Here is a 20,609-nt window from a genome sequence, read left to right as displayed (position 1 = left end):
CTTGGGGGTTCCACCAATCTCTATCAGACCAGTAAGCCTGTTTTTTCTTTTCTTTTTTTTTTTTTTTAAATCATTTTGAGTTTTGTTCCACTTTTTTCTCTCACTCTGTCTGGGACCTGCTGTTGTGATTCCTTTCAGAACAGTCAGCAGTGGTCATTAGGTACCATCTAGCTCTTCTGGTGTCAAGGTCATGGAGTCTGGGGTTCACATGATGCATTAGTCCTTTGGACTGATTTTTTCCTTATGTCTTTGATTTTCTTCACTCTTCTTTACTTTAGATGGGGAGAGACCAATAACTGCACCTTAGATGGCTGCTCACAAGCTTTTAAGACCCCAGTTGCTACTCACAAAAGTAGGATGTAGAACATTGTCTTTGTGGACTGTGTTATGCCAATTGACCTTAGTGTTCCCCAAGACTATGGTCCTGAGGCCCCATGCCCAATGACTCATTCCTTCATGGTGTTTGGCTATGGCTAAGAAGTTTTCATAACTTTGCCTCCTGTGTGCTCCACTAGTAGCACATATAAATACAGAGATATCCTTTGTCAAACCTTGTGTTATCTGTGTATCGCAGGTTGTTAATGAGTCTTCTTCCAATCGTGATGGCACATTTTTCTTAGTTTAGTCCAGCTTCTCAGATTATTTGTTTAGCATAAGGATTGAATGAGTATGGTGAAATGATACAGCCCTGATGCACACCCTTTTTGATTTTTAACCATGTAGTATCCCCTTGTTCTGTTTGAATGACAACCTTGTATATGTAATAGTCTTCCCCTTTGTTGCTTTGACTTGTGCTCCTCCTTATGTTTTCCATTGCCTTGATCATTTTGTGTTGTCTTCTCCCTTAGTGTTTATTGCCTTTTCCTTCACCAAAGTTAATTATGTGTGTACTGTTTAGTTAGTGACTTACCCTCTGTTCCTCTCCCACTCTGGTAGCCTTCAAAGAATGATTGTTTCTGTTTGTAAACCTTTTCTTGACTTTTTACAGTAGTGATCTCATACAGTATTTGTCCTTTTGTGGTTGACTAATTTCACTCCGCGTAAAGTCCTCTAGGTTCATCTGTGTTATGGGGTATTTAGCAGATTGGTCATTATTCTTTAACTTTGCATAGTATTCTATTGTGTGTATAGACCAAAGTTTTTTTCCATTCATCTCCCATCTTTTTGCTATGGTGAATATTGTTGTGATGAACATAGAAGTACATATGTCTGTCTTGTGTCATAGCTCTTATTTCTCTAGGATATATACCTAGAAAGTGGGATTGCTGGATCATATGGTATTTCTATTTCCAACTTCTTAAGGAAGCACCATACTGCTTTCTTCAGTGGTTGTACCATTTTACAGTCCCACCAGCAGTGTATGAGGTTCCAGTACCTTCTCCAGCATTCATTGTTACTGTTTATGTTTTTGAACTTTGCTATTAATGGTGGGCTGAGATAATATCTCATTGTTGTTTTTTATTTTCTATCTGTCTAATGGGTAATGATTTCTTCATGTGTTTGTTAGCTGTCTGAATGCCTTCTTTGGTGAAGTGTCCGTTCATGTCCTCTGACTATTTTTTAATTGAATTGTGGTTTTGTTTTTGAGGTGTTGAAGTTTTCTATAAATTTTAGAAATTAGTCCCTTGTTTTATATATTGTTGCCAATATTTTTTTCCCAGTCTGTAGGTTCTCTTTTTACTCTTTGTGGTGAAATCTTTTAATGCAAATAAATGTTTAATTTTTAGGAAGTCCCAGTTGTCTAGTTTGTCTTCTGTTTGTGCCTTTTTAGTTATGTTTGATAGTGCATTTGTGTATTAGGGCCACTAAATTTGCCCCTGTTTCTTCTTTAATGAATTTTATGGTTTTAGGTTTTACATTTAAGTTTTTGATCCATCTTGTGTTTTTTTTTTATATAACGTGTGATATATGGATCATGTTTCATTTTTCTGCAAATGGATATCCAGTTCTGCCAGCATCATGTGTTAATAAGACTATCTCTTCCCTATTCAATGAGTTTTAGCCCTTTGCCAAAAATCAGCTGTCCATAGGTGGATGAATTTACCCCTGGGTTCTCAATTCTGTTCCATTGGTCTATGTGTCTGTCCTTTTACTAATACCAGGCTATTTTGACTACCGTGGGTGTATAGTAGGTTTTGAGATTGAGGAGTGTGATGTTGACTGTTTTATTTATTTGTTTTTGGTTTTCTTTTGGATCTCATCTGTCATATACAGCACATTTTTTAAGTTTGTCTGTATCAGTGCTGTCCAATAGTATTTTCTCCTATGATGGAAATATTCTGTCTGTGCTCTGTCCAGTATGATAGCCACGCAGCACATGTGACCATTGAGCATGTCAATGTAGCTAGTGCAGCTGAGGACCTGAATTTAATTTTAATTTTTTTTCCTTTAATTTTTATTTATTTTGTTGTTGTTGAGAGTATATATAGCAAAATATATACCAATTCAGCAGTTTCCGCTTATTCAAGTTTGTGACATTAATTACATTTTTCAAGTTGTGCAACCATTCTCACTCTCATTTTCTGAGTTGTTTCTTTCTCAATAGCGTAAACTCATTGCCCCTAAAGTTACTATCTAATCTTTTGAGTTGCTGTTGTCAATTTGATCTCATATAGATAGTTCTTAGAAGACCAAAATGCTCAAGGAAGACCTTTTTTTTTTTTTTTTTTTACTAGTTAAGCTAAACTATTGTTTGATGTTAGGAAGACTTCAGGGAATAGTTTTGGTTTTAAGTTTTAAAGATTATCTTAGGGCAATAGTTTCAGGGTTTCATCCACCTTCTATGGCTCCAAAAAGTCTAGAGTCCATGAGAATTTGAAATTCTGTTCTGCATTTATACTTTTGATCAGGAGTCTTCTATGGAATCTTTGATCAAAATGTTCAGTAATGATAGCCAGGCACCATCTAGTTCTTCTGGTCTCATGGCAAAGAAAGTATTCGTTCATGGAGGCAATTAGCCACATATTCCATATCCTCCTGCTGTTTCTGGCTCTTCTTCCTCTGCTGTTTCAGGTGAATAGAGAACAATTTTTGTGCCTTGGAGTGTCACTTGCAAGCTTTTAAGACCCCAGGCACTATGCAGCAAATTAGGAGGTAGAATAGAAGGACTAAACACGTTAGTGAAACCATTACCCTAAACTTTCAAACCAAGGAATGAAATCCCTGAGTTTTTTGTTATACATAACAGCCTCAGTAACTATTCTTTTTAAATTATATCTATCACACAACTTTTGCCAATTCAACTTTTTACAGGTTTATAACTTACTGACATCAATTACAGTAACCGGCTATGCAACCTTACCCTAAATTACTGTTAATATCCCCTTTTCTTCTCTCTCCCACCACTCCTCACCACTAACAAACTTTAGACTGTATGCATTTGCCTTTTCTTATCTTTTTATATGAGAGAGGTCATACAATATTTGCCTTTTTGTGATTGACTTGTTTCACTCAGCATAATGTTCCCAAGCTCCATTGTATCTACATTGCTCCATTGAACAATGGTGTACAAGTTGTTGAGTCTCCACTTTCAAGTCTTTTGTGTATATAACTAGGAGTAGAATTGCTTGGTGTTCTGGTTATCTAGTGACACTCTGACAAGAATATACCACAAGTGGGATGGCTTGAACAAACAGGAGTTTATTCTCTTACAGTATAGAGGCTTTAAGTTCGAGTTCAAAGTGCCAGGCTCTAGGGCCTGGGTGAAAGCCCTTCAACCTTGGGCTTCAGCTCTGCCTCCAGCTCGCAGTCCACTGAGCCTAGAGGTGTTTCTCCACTCAGACAGCTGCTGGCTGCTGAGGCTGACAAGCCCAAGGTTGACAAGTAAAAAGGCACAGTCCTAATGTTACCAAACCACACGGCAGGCCATTAATTCAAGTCTATTATAAGTTCCAAAGTCAGCAGAGCATGGCAGGCTGCTGACCAATGACATGGCTACATACAGGGTCCAAGCGTGCTATAAGCTCGAGACCATTCCCAAGACTTCTCCTTATATACAGGAAGCAGACCACATCCCAAAGGCAGCTAGTTACTCAGCTGCTTGTGGTAGATCTCACCATGGAGCTGATTGCCAGTCTCATCATGGGGAATAACTACTACCAGCTTTCCAGCCACTCAAACATGACTACCACACTTGGTCATATGGTAATTCTATTTTTAGTTTTTTGAGGAATAGTCACACTGTTTCCTGCAGTGGCTGTGCCATTTTGCATTCCTACCAGCAATGGATAAGGGTGCCAATTTCCCTACATCCTTGCCAAGTTTTATCTATCTGTCTATCTATCTATCTATCTATCTAACTTAGCCATCCTAGTGGGAGCATGATGGTATCTCATTGTTTTGATTTGCATCTCTCTGATAACTAATGATGCTGTGCATCTTTTCATGTATTTGGTGGCCATTTGAATGTCCTCTTTTGTAAAATGTCTATTCTCAAGACGTTTGCCCATTTATGATTGGGTCATTTGTCTTTTTGTTGTTAAGTTGTCAAAGTTTTATATGTATTTTGGTTATCAGAGTCTTGTCAGATACATGGTTTCCATTTGTCAGATACAAAGATATTCTCCCACTCAGTACCTGTCTTTTTATGTTTTTGGTAATGTTTTTTGATATACAAATGTTTTTCATTTTTTATGAAGTCCCAGTTGTTTGTTTTGTCTCTTGCAGTTTGTGCTTTTGTTATTATATAAGACTTGAAATATTTGTTAAAGCTAGGCCTGGCAATGTTGCCCCAGCTTATTCTTCTAAGAATTTTTTGTCCTTAATCCATTTTGAATTTGTTTTTGTGTATAGTGTGAAGCAAGGATCCTGTTTCATTTTCCTTTGTGTGGAAACCCAATTTTCCCAGCACAATTTATTGAAGAGACTCTTCTTTCCCAATTGAATGGATTTAGCACCCTTGTAAAAAAATCAGTTGACTGTAGATGTGTGTGTGTGTTTATTTCTGGACTCTCAATTCTATTCCATTGATCTATGTGTCAGTTGTTATACTACTTCAAGGCTATTTTGATTACTGTAGCTGTATAGTAGGTTTTAAAACCAGGAAGTATGACTTCTCCTCCTTTGTTCTCTTTCAGTACTGTTTTAGCTATTTGAAGCCTCTTGCCTTTCCATATAAACCTGAGGGCTTTTTTTTTTTTTTCCCCCCGTAAAGAAGGCCATTGGAATTTTGATCGAGATTGTTTTGAATAGCTTTGGGTAGTATTGACATCTTAAAAATAATAGGTCTTCTAATCCATGAACATAGAACATCTTTCCATTTATTTAAGTCTTCTTTAATCTCATGGTATTTTGTAGTTTTCTTTGTGTAAGTCCTTTCGTGTCTCTGGTTAGATTTATTCCTAGATAATTTGTTCACTTAGATGCTGTGTTAAATTGAATTGTTTCCTTAATTTCCCTTTCACGTTTCTCATTGCTTGTTTATAGAAACCCAACTGATATGTGTTTGTTGACCATGTACCCTGTAACTTTGCTCAATTCCTCTATTAGCACTAGGTGTTTTCCTCTGGGCTCTTTGGGGTTTTCTATATTTAGGATTATGTTGTTGTTGTTGTTATGTGCCGCTGAGTCAGACCCAACTCATAGTGACCCCTGCTTGGGTTTCCGAGGCAGTATCACTACGGAAGTAGATTGTCCCACCTTCCTTCCGAGGAGTGGCTGGTGGGTTTGAACCACCAGCCTTCTGGTTAGCAGTCAAGTACCTTAGGCACTATGCTACCACAGCTCCTGACCCGTAATCCTGGTCTTTCTTATGGTTTTGAATTTTGTTCCACACTTTTCTCCATTCTATCCAGGATCTCCAATTTTGATCCCTTTCTGAGTGGTTGGCAGTGGTAGCTGGGCACCATCTAGTTCTGGTCTCAGCATCATGCAGACTGAGGTTCTTGTGGTCCATTAGTTTCTTAGACTAATTTTTTACATGTGTCTTTGATTTTATTCACTTTTCTTTCTTCCAGATAAGGAAGAACCAATAGTTGCATTTTAGATGGCTGTTTTTCAGCTTTTAAGACCGTAGTTGCTACTCACAAAAATAGGATTTCAAACAATGTTTTTGTATAATATGTCGTGCCAATTGAACTTGATATCTATCCCCTGTGACCATGGTCCCAACCCTGCAGGCCCAGCAACTCACTCCCTTCAGGTTCTTTGTTGTAGCTAAGAGTTATCTTAACTTTGCCCCCTGTTAGCTCTAAGGGTTTTCATCAAGAAAAATGCCCATATATGGACATTTTTATAGCACATAAAAATATATATACAGAAATTTTGGCACCAAACTTATATATGGTCATGGGTGTAGTCTCGTTTGCCTACACATGTCTGATCATCTTGCCATAGATTGTTGTGTTGTTGTTAGGTGTCATTGAATCAGCTCCGACTTATAGCAACTCTGTATACAACAGAATGAAACTCTGCCCGTTCCTGTGCCATTCTTACAATCCTTGCTGTGCTTGAGCCCATCATCACAGCCACTGTGTCAATCCTTCTTGTTGAGGGTCTTCTCCTTCTTTGTTGACCCTCTGCTTTACCAACCATGAAATCCTTTTCCAGGAAATGATCTCTTCTGACAACATGACCAGAGTTGGTGAGATGAAGTTTGACCATTCTTCCTTCCATGGAGCATTTTGGCTACGCTTCTTGTAGGACGGATTTGTTCATTCTTCTGGCAGTCCATGGTATTTTCAGTACTCTTTGCCAATACAACAATTCAAAGGCATCAATTCAAAGGCATCAACTCTTCTTTGGTCTTCCTTATTCATTGTCCAGCTTTCATAAGCAATAAAGGCAATTGAAAATACCATGGCTTGGGTCAGGTGCACCTTAGTCTTCAAAGTAACTTGTATGCTTCTTAACACTTTAAAGAGGTCTTTTGCAGCATATTTGCCAGTGCAGTATGACATCTAATTTCCTGACTACTGCTTCCATGGGCGTTGACTGTGGGTCCAAGTAAAATGAAATCCCCTGGCAACTTCAATCATTTCTCTATCATCATGTTGCTTTAATGTTTTATTTTATTTTATTTTTTATTACTGATGATATAGTATTGTGTATGTAACAGTATTTACCTTTGCTATGTGTACTTCTCGTACATCTCTCCATGTCTTCCTTTTCCTTAGTAATATTGTGCTGGACACATGCTTTTTTAATATTGCCTCTCACTTCACTATCTCTTAACTAACTAGCAATTTTTCCTCTCCTCCTCTCCCATCTCTGTTAACCAACAAAGAAATTTCATTCCCTGTGTATACCTTTCCTTGAGTTTTTATAGTAACGTACTAGTACAATATTTGTCCTTTTGTGATTGATTTCATTCAGCATAATGTTTTCCAAGTTCATCCATGTTATGAGGTGTTTCGTGGATTCTTCATTATTCTTTAGTGTTGCAGAGGAGTCCATTGTGTGCATGTATCATAGTTTGGTTATCTTTTCATCCATTCATGGGGATTTAGGCTATTTTCATCTCTTTGATATTGTGTGTAGTGCTGTGATGAACATGGGCATATATATAACTATTCATGTCCCAGATCTCACTTCTTTAAGGTATATACCTGGTAGTGGGATTGCTGGATCATACGTTATTTCTATTTCCAACTTTTTAAGGAAGTGCCATACCATTTTGCATAGTGGTTGTACCATTTTACAGTCCCACTGGCAGAGTATATGAGCATTCCCATCTCCTCATCCTTGTCAGCATTTGTTACTTTCCTTCTTGTAGAATTTTGCTGTTTGCTGGGGTGAGATGATATCTCGTTATTTTGATTTGCATCTCTCTAATGGGTAATGATTGTGAGCATTTCTTCATGTGCTTGTTGGCTGTCTAAATATCTTCTTTGGTGAATTGTTTCTTCATGTCCTCTATCCATTTTTGTATTGAATTGTTTGTCTTTTTGACATTGAAATGTTGATATTTTCTATAATTTTTAGAGATAAGTCCCTCGTTGAATATGTCATTACCAAATATATTTTCTTTTTCAAAATCTCTAGGTTATTTATTTATTTATTTTTACTTTTTTTGAGAAGTCTTTTGATGCACATGAGAATTTAATTTTTAGAAAGTCCCAGTTATCTAATTTATCTTATGATTTCTTAAGTCAATTTGGACAGGTTGCTTCTAAGAATTTGTCCATTTCATCTTGGTTATCCAGTTAGTTGTCCTGCAGTTGTTCATAATGTTCTATAATAATTCTATTTTTTTCTGTATAATCAGTTGTGATGCCTCCTTTTTCATTTTTCACTTAGATTATTTGCATCTTTTTTCTTTGACATTGTAGCTAAACTTGTGCCAATTTTATTGGTCTTTTCTAAGAACCAATTTGTGGGTTTTTTTAAATTGTTTTTATTGTTTTTGATTGTATTTATATTTTTTTCCAATCTTTGTAATTTCCTTTTTTTCTCGTAGGTTTTGGTTTAGTTTGCTCTTCTCTTTTTAGTTCCTGGAGTTGTTGAGTTAGGCTGTTAATTTGAGATTTTTTTTTTTTTTTTTAATGTAGATATTTATTGCTATATGTTTCCCTCTGAATACTGCCTTTGTTGTGTCCCCAAAATTTAGGTATGTTGGGCTTTCATTTTCATTTGACCCTAAGAAATTTGTGATTTCTTCCTGGACCTATTGGTAGTTTAATTGTGTGTTGTTTAATTTCCATATGTTTGTGTATTTTCTAGTTTTTTTCCTGTTATTAATGTCTAGCTTCACTCTATTTTGGTCAGACAAAATATTTTGTATGATTTCAATCTCTTAAATTTATCAAGACTCCCTTTGTGACCTAAAATGTGATGTATCCTGGAGAATGATCCATGTTCACTATAGTGTATGTTGTGTTTTTGTGTGGAGTTTTCTATATATGTCTGTTAAGTCTACTTGGCTTATAGTGTCATTCATGTTCTCTGTTTCCATTTTGCTCTTTTTTCTACATGGTTTGTCCCATGTTGAAACTGGTATATTGAAATCTCCAAGTATTATCTATTTCTTTCTTCAATTCTGTCAGTGTTTGCATCATATATTTAGGGAAGATGGGGCAATCTACTTCCATAGTGATACTGCCTTGGAAACCCAAGGAGGGGTCGCTACAAGTCAGGTCGACTCAATGGCACACAACAACAACAACAGCAACAGAGGTGAATGTATATTTATGACGGTTAAATCTTCTTGATTAATTTACCCTTTCATCAACTATATATTGACTGATAGTGACAAAGTCTGATTTGTCTGGTATTATTATTGCAATCCAAGCTCTCTTTAGATTATTATTTGCATGGAATGTTTTTTTCCCCCTCCTTTGATTTTCAACCTAATTTTGTTCTTGAATTTAAGGTATGTCTCTTTTAAACATCATATAGTTGAGTCATTTTTTTTTGTTTCCCATTCTTGTATTCTCCCTTTTGTTTAGAGCATTTTGTCCGTTTACATTCACTGTAATTACTGATAAGAATTAACTTACTTCTGTCATTTTGTTCTTTTTTGTGTGTCTTAAGTCTTCTTTGTTTTTGTTCTTTACTATTGCTTGCTTTTGTGTTTTGTTGGTTTATTGTAGTGAGTTTTTTTGATTCCCTTCTTCTTTCATATTTTGTGTGTTTTTTATGTATATATTTTAGTGACTACCATGAAGATTACATGTAAGAAATTGTATTTTAACATTCCTTGTTAAGTTGGTACCAACTTAATTTCAATAACATACAAGATAACCTATACCATTCCAGTTTCCTCCTTTGTTGCTGTTACCACTAATTACATTTTTATATTTCATGTGCTCTGTATCAAAATTTTATCCTTGCATTTTATATATGTCATTAAACACATGAAGAATAAAACATTTAGAGTTATCAAGCATGAACACCTTGCTATTAGCCTGTATACTTGCCCATGCATTTCCATTTACTAGACATCTTTTGTTTTAAGTATAGCTTTGAATTACTTTCTAGTGTCTTTTCCCTTCCATTTAGAGAACTCCTATTAATATTTTTTGTAAGGCTGATCAGGTTGATATGAATTCTCTGAACTTCTGTTTGTCTGGTAATGTTTTACTTCATTCTTGAAGGATAGTTTTGCATGCTATAGTATTCTTGGTTGACAGATTTTTTTTTCCCAGTTTCATCACTTTAGATATGTAATTTCATTTCCTCTGGCCTCCAGTGTTTCTGAGAAGTCAGCACTTAATCTTATTGGGGATCCTTTGTATGTGACTGTTAGCTTTTCTCTCACTGCTTTCAGGATTCTCTCTTTATCTTTACTTTTGGAGAGCCTAACTATGATGTGTGCTGTTATAGCTCTCTTTGGGTTTGCCCTACTTGGGATTCTATGAGCTTCTTGTATTTGTAGATGCATGTCCTTCATTAAATTGGGGATATTTTCTGTGATTATTTCTTCAAATATTCTTACTGCCTATTTCTCTCATCTTCTTCTGAAATTTCCATTATGTGTGTATTAGGTCCCTTGTTCTTGTTCCATAATTCCCTTAGACTTGTGCTCAGCCTTCTTGAGCCTCTGTTCTTGTTGCTCTTTGGCATCTGTAATTTTAACTACTTTATCCTCTAATTTTCTGATTCTTTCTTCTACCTGATTAAATCTGTTGCTAATTCCTTCTGTTGTGTTTCCCATGTCAGTTATTGTTCCTTTCAGTCACAGTCTCTTTTTTTCAGATTCTCATCTTGTTCTTGCATTGTTTTCCTTATTTCTTTTGGCTGTTTGTCTATGTTTTCCTTTAGTTCTTTAACTATATTTAATTTAATGTTATTGTATTATATTTTTCCTTTTTTTTCATTATTTGATCATTCCTAGATGTCCTAATTCCATAGTCATACAGCCTCAGACCCCAAGGACGGGTTGCTATGAGTAGGATGTGACTTGATGGCAGTGAGTTTGGTTTGGTATTAGATGTACTTTCACTGCCTTTGTCATGTTCATTTGTAATGGTCTGTTGTTTCTCTATTCTTTGTGTGTCTTGACATTTTGTTGTTGTTGTTGTTGGAGCATTGGAATTTTTGATGCTCAGTTTTTCTCAGTATTTGGTGTTTTTACTCACACAGCTTTCTGTAAGAAACTTTTAGGTGGGCAGATTTGTCATCCTTTGCTTATTACTCTCTCTCCTTTTCTCTGATAGCTTCTTCTCTCTTCCTGGTTATTGGAATTTGAGAGTTAGAGATCTCATTTTTTAATCTTCAGTCTCTCCCAAACATACCAGAGAACATACGGTGGTCAGTTTGTCCGCTAGTGGGCACCACCACTCAGGCAAGGTATCATGTACTAATCAATCTGTCCACCAGGGGGCACATTCCCTTCTCTCTGTTTATTACTCTCTTCCCTTCTTTGTTTCTGCAACTTGTTTCTAGTCAGAAAACCTATACCCAGCAAGGCCCTTTCAGGGCTGATGTTGCCTTCTGGTTTTGCCTGAGGTTTCCTTCCCTGTTGTTTGGGGGCTACTTATCTGGCATTCAGAGGAAACAAAGGCAGACTTACCTCCTGTTTAAGGAAAAGTTGTTTCAGAAGGACCATGGGAAGATGGCTGCTTGGTTTCAGAGCCTCTGAGGAGTGGCCCTGTGGTGGTTGTGGGGAGCGGTATTCCCTTAGGTGACCTACCTCCTGACTCCATTGTAGGAAACCTTCTGTGGGAGTTTGTATCAGTCCAAGAGCCAACAATTACTGGTTGGGGGAAGGGTAATTACACTCTAAATGGACCCCCAGAGACATCTGCCTTGATGCTATTAGAGCCTGCCCTGTAGTATGTTGACTGTGGGTGTAGCGTGGCTTCCAGTCAAGATTCCTACTTCCTAGCACACAACAGCCTCATTGGGCAGTCCTCAGTGCTGACTGTAAGAGGAGCAAATAGACCCAAACTGACCCCCAGGGATGTCTTTCTTGTTGATTTCATATGCCTGAGTTACGGGATGCACAGGGAGGTAGGTAAGTTGGTGACTGTGGGAGCAGACTCCACTATGGGGCCCCTGTAGCAGTTTGCAACAGCCTGGCAACCAACAATTACTAGATGGGAGAAGAGTGTCATGCCTTGGTCAAATCCCCGTAGAGGGCTGTTTTGTGGCTATCAAAATCCCCCCCGGTAGATTTTTGGCTATGAATGCAGGCTCTACTCAAGACTCCTGTTCCCTAATACACAGCAGTTTCAGTCATCAGTCTTCAACACCAATTGGAAGTGGGGGCAGACTAACACTAGTTGACTCCCAGGGAGATTTGTTCTGCTGGTTTCTGAGGCCAGAGCTGCGGGGGGTGCTGGGAAGCAGTAGAATGCTGACTGTGGTAGCAGACTCCACTTCAGGGCCTTCTGCAACAATAACAACTCACAACAGGCTTGCTGGTGACAATGTCTGGATAGGGGTGGGGCTGCCATTCTCCAGACCGAACTCTGGGAAGGTCTGCCTTTTTGCAGACAGCCCTGTAGTATGTTGGCCATGGGTGTACCCTTCAGTAAAGGTGACTGCTTCTTAGCACACAGCAGCCTCAGTCAGCAGTCCTCAGTGCTGACTGACTGGAATGAGGAGCAGGCCAACCCAAATTGAATCCCTAGGAGGTCGTCCTGTTAGTTTCAAAGGCCTGAGGTGTGGGGTGTGCAGGGAGGTAGGTAAAGTGTTGACCGTGGTAGCAGACTCCACTTCAGGGAACCTTCTGTAACAATTCACAGTAGGCTTGCAGCCGACAGTGTCTGGGTAGGGGACGTGCTGACACACTGCAAATATACCCCTGAAAGGTCTGCCTTGTTGATTTTAGAGCAGAAGCATAGAGTCTTGGCTCTTTGTACACCAGGGGATGTGGTGGTTATGGAAACAGGCTCTTTTTCTTAGGCCACTTCCCCAGTTTAAGCAGCTGTAGGCCTGCATGGCCAGCGGGAGGGGCAGGGACAGTGGGAGAAACAGTTTCCCTACTGTATGCAACTCATTGTTGATTCCTTGATTCTTGCTTCTCTGTAGTTCCCCACTGATTTCCTTTGCTCCCTAATTCAGAGTCCCTCAAAGCCAAGAACTGTTTCCTTGTATTTGTGGAGGAGGATTGGAATGATGATTTGTTTATGCTGCTGTCTTCCCAGAGTCTCACTTAATTTTAATTAATTTCAAATTTAAGTAGTCTCATTTGGCTAGTGGGCAGCACAGGTCTAGATGAGTCCAGTGGTAGACTCATTTGTCCCCACCTTCAATGCTAATATATTTCTTTGTTGTTATTGGATGCTAAGTGAGTGATACCATTTTAAAAATAGAGCATAGTATTCTATCAAGTTGGTTTCATTCTTTTCCCAAATGATCAACAATAAGGCAAATCATTTTTCCACCCATCTGATTTAGCTTTCCATCATTTCCTTATTAGTTTAATTTACTTCTAGAACCTGGTCACTTGCTACTTTACTGGGTAAATTTTACCTGCACTTTTGCCCTTTTTTTTCCTTAATGGTCCAGTTTCCTTGAGTTTGCTAGTCCTGCTGTTTCAATCCTTTTCTTTCCTAACAAGCCATTCAAACTTAGATTATCCATATTATTGTTACCACTACCACCACTGTTGTCGTCATCATCACCCTTTAATATAGTTGATATGAATTATTATAAAACAGCTAACACAGCACTATGTTTTAAATTGTATCACATTTTTATGGGTCATTCCTCTTTTATATTTCTGTAGAAGAGTTTGAAGTTCATTCATGGAGTCCTTTTATAGTGCGAATAGTTAATATGCTCTGCTGCTAACCACAAGGTTGGAAGTCTGAGTCTACCCACAGGCACTTTGGAAGAAAGGCCTGGTATCTACTTCTGAAAAATCAGTCATTGGAAACTCTATGGAGCAGAGTTCTACCTTGACACATGTGTTACCGTGAGTCAGAATTGGCTCTGCACCAACTTGGTTGGCAACTGGGAAGATCACAGATAGATTTTGAGAATGTTTATATGTTCCAAAAACCAAACTCACTGTCATGGAGTTGGATCCTACTCATAGCGACTCCTCCTTGGGTTTTCAAGGCAGTATCACTACAGAAGTAGATTGCCCAACCTCCTTCTGAGGAGTGGCTGGTGGATTTGAACCACCAGCCTTCTGATTAGTAGTCAAATGCCTTAGGCAGTATGCTACCAGAGCTCCTGTTCGTATATTAAGCAGTAGTAAAATATGTAAGGAGCTCTGGTGGTATAGTGGTTAAGCATTTGGTGATTTGAACCCACCAGTCACTCCATGGAAGAAAGATGGGTCAATCTGCTTCTGTAAAGATTTATAACCTTGGAAAACCAATGGGGGTCACTGTAAGTTGGAATTGACTTGATGGTAGTGAATAAGTGAGTGAACTATGTCGTGATTTATCAGTCATGGTTCTGTGGAGAAACAGAACCAATTACACACACACACACACACACACATGTAGGAGCTCTGGTGGCAGAGTGGATAAGGGATTTGGCTGGTCCATCGTTCAAACCTACCAGCTGCTCCATGTAAGGATGATGGGGCATCTATTTCTGTAAAGATTTACAGCCTTGGAAACCCAGTGGGGATTGCTATGAGTTGGAACTGACTCGATGGCAGTGAGTTTGGTTTTTTGGTATATATATGTACACACACACACACACACACATGCACATGTGTATTGTTGTTTGGTGCCACTGAGTTGGTTTCAATTTATAGCGACCCTGTGGACAACAGAATGAAACACTGCCCGTCCTGCGCCATCCTCACAATCCTTGCTACACTTGAGCCCATTGTTGCAGCCACTGTGTCAATCCATTGCGTTGTCTTCCTCTTTTTCACTGATGCTCTACTTTGCCACACACACACACACACACACACACAGAGAAACTCTGGAGGCATAGCACCTAAGGCATTTGACTGTTAACCAGAAGGCTGGTGGTTCAAACCCACCAGTCACTCCTTGGAAGGAAGATTGGGCAATTTACTTCCTTAGAAATACCACCTTAGAAACCCAAGGAGGGGTGGCTGTGAGTCAGATTCAACTTGATGGCAGTGAGTTTATATATATACATACATAATATATATGTATATACACACACACATATACAGAACATGTTTTATTTTAAGGTCTTGACTCATGCTTGTGGGGGCTGGTAAATCTAAATTCTGTAGGAAAGGCTGGCAGACTAGAAACTCAGGTAGGATTTGATACAGCAGCCTTTAGGGAGAATTTCTTTTTCTCTAGCTCTTCTGAGAAACTTCAGTTTTTGCTCTTAAGGCCTTCATTTGATTGGATGAGGCTAACTCACTTTATCAAGGATAATGTAATATTAATTACATCTACAAAATATCTTCACAGCCACACCTAGATTGTTGTTGTTGTTATGTGCTGTCGAGTCGCCCCCGACTCACAGCGACACCTCCTTGGGTTTCCGAGGCAGTATCACTACAGAAGTAGATTGCCCAACCTTCCTTCTGAGATTAGTGTTTGATAAATGACTGGGTACTATGAACTGGCTAAGCTGACACAGAAGACTAACCCTCACAGATAGTGAACTCTATTATTTTTAATCCTCTCTACTATTTAAATGATGGTAGTGGTGCTTCAGTGGCCAGTGCATCTCATGGGCAGCCCTCACCCGTTTGTCACTGAAGCTTGCATGTTGTGATCCTGAACAGGTTTCATTGAAGCTTCCATATTAAGACAGATTTGAAAGAACAGTCTGGTGATCTTCTTCTGAAAATCAGCTATTGGAAAACCGTGGATCATATAGTCTGATTCCATTGTGCATAGGATGACCATTAGTTGGGGGCCTAAGTGATGGTAGCTAAAAATTTTTTTTTTTTTAAATATTTAAATGATAAAATAGAGCACTGTGAACTAATATGAGATTAGTGTCAAAATTCAGGAGCTCAAATTGCTATAGTGCATACATTTTGTTACTTCAAGAATTTTCTGGCAGTGAGGGCACAATTGACTGTGATAATTTAAAAGAATCCTTGAGGTGGTATAGTTCCATATGCTGTAGGAATATGTCAGTGATTTTTTTTTTTTTAAATTTTATTTTGTAATTTGAGTTTTTAATGTAGTCTTTTGAAAGCTAGTTGTTAAGCATGGCAAAAAGACCAGAATTGCTTTAGGAAAATAATTTTGTAAGAACAAATTAAAATTAACTTTAACTTTCTTCTTCAACACTGTCATAAATACCAGCACCATGAAGCCAAAGTTGTGGCAATGTTACATTGCTATGTTTCCAATATTTAAACATAATGGTTAGGCCAGATTGATAATCTCTTTTCAAGCTGAACAAAAAATATAAATTATTTATAGAATTTTAAGAACAGAATCTTAAAAAATTGAATACCACTCTGTGGTGGAGACAGCTAGTTGTATCCCATACCTCTTTTCCTTATGATCTCCAGATAGAGAGCCCCTGGACAGAGCCCCACAGAATAAAGATGGAATTTCCCAGCTTCCCTTGCAGCTAGGAGTAATGCAAAGATTGTGTGCAAAGATCTGGCCATGGGATGTAAGTAGTAGTGATTTATATAACTTCCAGCTGGGCACTGAAAGGATAGGTGTGTGCTCTTGCCTTTCCCCTCTCACTTGTTGGAATGTAGATTTGGTGGTGCACTTTCTTAGACATTGCCTAGGAGGCTAACACTTTAAGGATGGCAGAGCAAGAAGATTAAAAAAAAAAAAAAAGAAAGAAAAGACCTTGTCCATCAAAAGATGAATGAATGGATAAACACTGTGATACACACACGTACACACACATATCACACAATGGAATATTATTTGCTCCTTAAAAAGAATGAAGTACTACTAATCTATGCTATGATATGGATGAACTTTGGAATCATTATGCAAAGTGGAGGAAGAAGAGACACAAAAGGCCACATATTGCATGATTCTCTTTAAATGGAATACCCAGGATGGGCAAATTCATAGACACAGAAAGAAGATTAGAGGTTTCCTGGGGCTGTGAGAAGGGGAATTATTGCTTAATGAGTATAGTGATTCTGTTTGGGGTGATGAAAAATGAACAGAAATAGCAGTGACAGTTACACACAATCATGAATATACCTATTCCTTACTTATTGACTATCTTGTTATTTGACATTTCATATTTATGACAATAGTCAAATATGTATCCGACTATTTTGTGCACACACATCAGGCAGTAATGAATGCTTAGTTGCAAGGCAAGAGTAATGCTGGGTGTGATGGTTAAAGCTAGGTGTCAACTGAGATGGGCTGTGATTCTCAGTGGTTTGGCAGTTATGTAATGATATAATTTGGCAGTTAATATCCATTTTGTGATCTGATGTGGTCATCCTCCATTTTTGCATAACATGATTCTTGTGTAATGACCTAGGACAGTGATGATGACTTTTTGGTGCTATGACAGCTTGGAATCTTATGTGGGCAAGGAATAAATTTCTGTTTATTTATTTGGGCTCTGTCACACACAGTCAAAGCTATATATACTGTTCCCACAATTTCTTGCTTATAAGACATGTTAATAGTTGCTTTGTATAACTGAACTTTGTGCCTAAGGCATTTCACTGCTAACCAGAAGGCCGGCAGTTCAAACCCACCAGCCACTCCTTGGAAGGAAGGTTGGGCAATCTACTTCCATAGTGGTACTGCCTCGGAAACCCAAGGAGGGGTTGCTATGAGTTGGATCCGACTCAAGGGCAATGGGTTAAGCTTAAAAAGATCAAGTGGTCATGCATCATAGAGATCTAAACTTTTTCAAAGGGTCTTAATAATAAACACAAAAACAAAATGAGCTGGTCTACTATCTATCACTTGAGCAGCACAAGATAGACTCATCAGGCTCTTTGCTGAGAAATTCAAATAAAGACATTTAGGCCATGATCCAGTATTAATTCTTAGGTTGACTTTTGAAGAAAACAACATGTGGGAAGAGAAAGCTGTTATTCAGCTCACAGTCACCAAGTATTTTTTCCCATTTTGCTATATTTTGTATTTCATAGTTGTCAAACTCAAAAGCCACGTTTTTGTCCCCAGTGAGATGTGGCTCCTGTGACAGTCCATACTGTTCCCCCTTTTGAAATTATCTTTCCTGAGACCCTAGGGATGTCACACTTCATGCTTTTCTTCTTTGCCTCTAGTTTTTGCTTAGTCCGTTCATTGGATCTTCTTTTAATCTGCACCTTCATTGTAGGTATACTCAGATTCTTGGTTCACTGATGCTTTGAGTCTGTGGAAACCCACTGCCATCGAGTCAGTTTCAACTCATTGCGACCCTATAGGACAGAAAAGAACTGCCTCATAGGGTTAAAAAGCTGTAGTCTTGACAAAGAAAATGGCCTCATTTCCTCTTGCAGAGAGGCTGGTGGGTCTGAACTACTGACCTTTAGGTTAGTGGACGAATGCTTTAGTACATCACAGACTAACAGCTCATAGATATGCTTTGCTAGCTTTGCTCAAAATTGAAAGAAATGTTAAATTAATTGGCAATATTTAAAAATCAGAATATTCAACATAACATCCAGATTTTGGCTTTTCTTGAACAAGGAGCAGATCTGAAGACACTTCCCTACACTCCCCACAGCATTAGGTGGTTGGAGCTGCCTCCTTTATGAAGCCTACGCTTTCGTTGTTACAGTGCCCACCATTTCCCATTTCTTATGTCTTATTTTCATTTTTTACTGATCTTTTGATTCCTGTGTATTCCGTCTGGCAAGGTACACATGTATAGTGTCTGTTTATGTTGTTGAAAAAGGTATTTGCAATGAGTAAGTCATTGGTCTTGCAAGATTTTGTCATACTATCTCTAGCGTCATTTCCTTCAGCAAGGCCATATTTTCCAAAATAGTGATGCTTCTTCATTTTCAATTTTGCATTCCAATCATCAGTAATTTTCAATACATCTTGATTGCATGTTTGGTCAATTTCAGACTGCAGAAGTTAGTAAAAATGGTAAATTTTTCATCTTTGGCTTTAGTGGTTGGTGCATATATTTGAATAATAGTAGTAGTAACTGGTCTTTCTTGTAGGGATATGGATATTATCCTATTACTGACAGCAGTGTACTTCAGGATAGATCTTGAAATACTCTTTTTGATGATGAATGTGATGCCATTCCTTTTCAATATGTCATTCCTGGCATAAAAGATCATGTGATTGTCTGATTCAAAATGGCCAATACCAGTCTATTTCAGCTCACTAATACCCAGGAAGGTTGGGCAATCCTACTTCCGTAGTGATAACTGCCTCGGAAACCCAAGGAGGGGTCGCTATGAGTCGGGGCCGACTCGACGGCAAATAACAACAACAACAACAACAATACCCAGGATATTGATCTTTAGATCCTTATGTCTTCTATTTAATTTTTTTTTTTTACAATTTCCAATTTTCCTATATTTATACTTTGTACATTCCATGTTGTGATTATTAATGAATTCTTTTTTTAAAATGCATTTTATTGAAATACAATTTATATACAGTGAAGTACACAAAACTAAAGTGACATGGGTCAATGTAGTTTTTTTTTTTTTTTCAGTGTTCCTTCCCCTACCCTCCCACCCATGGCAACCAACAAAGAAAGCTTCCCTCCATATATAAACCTTACCTTGACCCTCCATAACAAAGAACTAATATTATATTTGTCCTCCTGTGATTAACTTATTTAACTCGGCATAATGTCCTCCAAGTTCATCCATATTATGTGGTGTTTTGCATACTCTACATTTTTATTTAGTGCTGCATAGCAATCCATTATGTGTATGTACCATAGTTTGGTCATCCACTCTTCCGCTATAAATCTTGGTGATAAGTCAAGATATGCAGTCATTGGCAAATATGAATTTGTTGCTATCATTCTTGTTATGTGCTTTTTCGTAGTGTTGATTTCTTTGTTCCATATAATTTTCTATGCTGAGCTCATTTTATTTAGAATCGTGTTTTCACTTTCTTCATTGCTATTGTTTTAATACTTGCTGAATATTTATGCTGATCCTTTTTTTTGATGGGAAGGTTTATCATTTTTCTTTGAGATTACCCTGTGATTTATAGTTTTCTTCCCAAGTTTAGAACAGTCCGTTCGATCTTGTAGTTGTCTTGACTTCCCTACCATCTAGAAGTTCTGTAACGACAGTATTTTTTTTCCCTCTTTTTGGTTTGTAGTTGTCCTCATTTGTCAATTGATGTCTCCGGTTCCCTTTTTGCAATCTTGTTGGCTTTTTAACTTGGATACTTCTATAGCTGGGTTGGTTTCTGAGTTATATCATCATGCGTGTTAATGGTCAGTTGTTGTTATCTGTTGTTGCTTCTCTATCCAAAGGGCTTCCTTTAGCATCTCTTGTAAGGTTGACTGGTTTAAACTAATTCCTTAATTGCTCCTTCTCTTGAAATGTCCTAATTTCACCATCATATTTGAGGGTCAGTTTTGCTGGGTACATAATTCTTGGTTGGAAATTTTTCTCTTTCAGGTTTTTATATATACCATTCCATTGTCTTTTCGCCTGCATGGTTTCTGTCGAGAAATCCGAGCTTAGTCTTATTGGTTGCCCCTTGTAGGTAACTTTTCGTTTTTCCCTTGCTGCTCTCATGATTCTTTCTTTGTCTTTGGTTTTGGTAAGTTTGATGATGATATGTCTGGGTGATTTTCTTTTGGGGTCTATCCTGTTTGGGGTTCATTGGACTTCCTGAATGGATATATTCTCATCTCTCATCATACCAGGAAAATTCTCT

This window comes from Orycteropus afer, unplaced genomic scaffold, assembly GCF_000298275.1.
Source record: "Orycteropus afer afer isolate SDZICR_OR568_19922 unplaced genomic scaffold, OryAfe1.0 scaffold00008, whole genome shotgun sequence".
NCBI classification, from domain to species: domain Eukaryota; kingdom Metazoa; phylum Chordata; class Mammalia; order Tubulidentata; family Orycteropodidae; genus Orycteropus; species Orycteropus afer.
The sequence above is the reverse complement of the archived record's forward strand: the minus strand, read 5'-3'. Positions refer to the sequence as shown.